Genomic DNA, 2,500 nt, shown 5'->3' with positions numbered 1-2,500 from the left:
CTCACTCGTAGCCCCATGTTATGACGACGATGATCGGTGAGTGTGTGTCCGTCTAGCCAGCCTGTGCATCACTGCAATGACTGATGAAGCCTGATGGAAACCCGTAGCTGCTGTATATTTACTTATGGCACAAAGTCAATCTATGTGCTAATTCCCATCCCTCCCGTTCTTCTCTCTTCTCTCTCACTTCTGTCCTCTCTTCTCTCCTTGCTCTCCTCTCTTCTCCTTTCCTCTCTTCTTCTCTCCTCTCTTGTCTTCTCCTCTCCTCTCTTCTGATCTTCTTTCCCCTCCTCTCTTCTCCTTTCTTCTCCTCTCTTCTCTTTTTTGACTCAACTTTTCCAAACCAGTTAACTGAATTAGCACATAAGTGTGTTTGTGTGTGTGTGTGTTTGCCCCGTTGTAACTGCCGTCGTAAATGCAGAGAAGTGTTAAGATATGAAAGCTGTGTGTGTGTCTGTGTAAGTGTATGTGTGTGTGTGTGTGTGTGTGTGTGTGTGTGTGTGTGTGTGTGTGTGTGTGTGTGTATAAAGTAATAATACTTCTAACTAGTAGTATTATCACTGCACGGTGATAGTACAGTACTGTAACCTACTGACAGGTACCTGATGCTATCAAGTCTTTCTTACGTGTCATTGGGCGTAACGGGTTGCCCTTCCACCCAGGCCTGCAGCCAATCACGTCACAGCCTGCATAACTCACACATTGAAGACTCATCCACACACACACACGCCCTCTCTCTCACCCTACCAGCCAGATTATGAAAGGTTCGCCGGCGGTCTTGTCTGAGGGCTTTGGAGGGAAAGGTCGTCTGTGACGGCGGCTAGCACTCATTAGCTCCTCTCAAGGCTAACGGTTGTCATGGAGACGGGTGCTGAGACGGACGTACGCCTCAGTAGCTATTCCTGGTACAGTAGGCCATTCTTCCACTGCAGACGGAGACATAATGAGAGAGAGAGAGAGAGAGAGAGAGAGAGAGAGAGAGAGAGAGAGAGAGAGAGAGAGAGAGAGAGAGAGAGAGAGAGAGAGAGAGAGAGAGAGAGAGAGAGAGAGAGAGAGAGAGAGAGAGAGAGAGAGAGAGAGAGAGAGAGAGAGACTGTGTATCTAACTGTGCATCCAGGAATACCTGCATGTGTAATTTCTTAAGGTGTGTGTGTTAAACCGTGTGAAATAGAGTATGTGTGTGTGAGACTATTCAACTGTGAGAGAGAGAGAGAGAGAGTGTGTGTATGTGTGTGTGTGAGCGTGAGAGAGTGTGTGTGTGTTTGTGAGACTATTCAACTGTGAGAAAGGGAGTGTGTGTTTGTGTGTGTGTGTGTGTGTGTGTGTGTGTGTGTGTGAGACTGTTAAACTCTGAGAGTGAGAGAGAGTGTGTGTGTGTGTGTTGACGCACGTCATCTCCTACGTGTTTCATCGACAAAGATGACCTGCTCTTTCCAAGATGGCCGCCTGCCAAAGCAGCCCAAGGCCTGGTTCACAGCCTCCACATAAATATACGCTTGCTTGGGTTCTGTCCTGTTATTCTACGTTTATTAGTGGTCTTGGAGAAGGAAAAGGATTAGGGGAGGGGCTGTCTCGAGCTAGCACCGTTTTCCATTGAGTTCAGCCGCTCTTAGATGAAAGGTTCTGGGTTTGATTCCCAGCATCATCAGTTTAACCTTGAGGCCTCTTAGAGCAAGATGCCTTCTAACCCCTATCTGGTCCTCCTTAATGACACGTATCTGGACTCACAGTCACTTGCTTTGGAAAAAAAAATCATCAAATATCTAAGTGACTCAATTTCCCAGAAGGCACGTGCCGTTATCCACAAGGGTCTTAATTGCCTTTTATTTAGAAGTGTATTTTTGTCTGTCTTTAGCAGAAGCTCCCACATACCCCGGTACAGGAAGGAGGTGGGGGGGGGGGGGGGGGGTATTGTGTTGTCTTGACCTGGAAATGTTTGTCATGAATGCCTCCTGTTTTCAAAACCTCTCGTTTGATCTGGCGGTAATGGTGTGTGTGCCATTTTTTATATGTCTGTGTGTGTTTATCTTTGTGTCTTCTTCGGAATGTGTGCGTGTGTGTTAGTGCACTAATGGGCTTGATTCAACTCCTAAGGTGTGTGTGTGTGTGTGTGTGTGTGCACACAGCAAGACATTCCTTAGCTGCCGCTGTTTTTCCTGTTACTCCCAAATTTCCCCATACCTACTTCCTTTGTGTGTGTGTGTGTGTGTGTGTGTGTGTGTGTGTGTGTGTGTGTGTGTGTGTGTGTGTGTGTGTGTGTGTGTGTGTGTGTGTGTGTGTGTGTGTGTGTGTGTGTGTCAGGGTGGGGATGTCTGTGTATGCATGCGTGCCTGTTTGTGCTTTTGACTTTGTATGTATGTGTGTGTGTGTGTGCGTGTGTGTGTGTGTGTGTGTGTGTGTGTGTGTGTGTGTGTGTGTGTGTGTGTGTGTGTGTGTGTGTGATTTAGGATGTGTTGCTTGCACTGCACAGTGCATCGAGGCCATGCTAGCGGTGATAGGT

At 47.3% G+C, this 2,500-nt stretch overlaps 1 protein-coding gene across 1 annotated transcript in view; it reads left to right on the top strand.

The window, feature by feature from the left end:
* The window catches only part of shroom4 (shroom family member 4), a 33,715-nt gene that overhangs the window by 1,344 nt on the left and 29,871 nt on the right, over positions 1 to 2,500 (top strand). The gene's annotated exons all lie outside the window — the stretch shown is intronic.

The sequence above is a fragment of the Gadus macrocephalus genome, chromosome 17 (genome assembly GCF_031168955.1).
Source record: "Gadus macrocephalus chromosome 17, ASM3116895v1".
NCBI classification, from domain to species: domain Eukaryota; kingdom Metazoa; phylum Chordata; class Actinopteri; order Gadiformes; family Gadidae; genus Gadus; species Gadus macrocephalus.
This window is presented reverse-complemented; position numbering and strand designations above follow the sequence as displayed.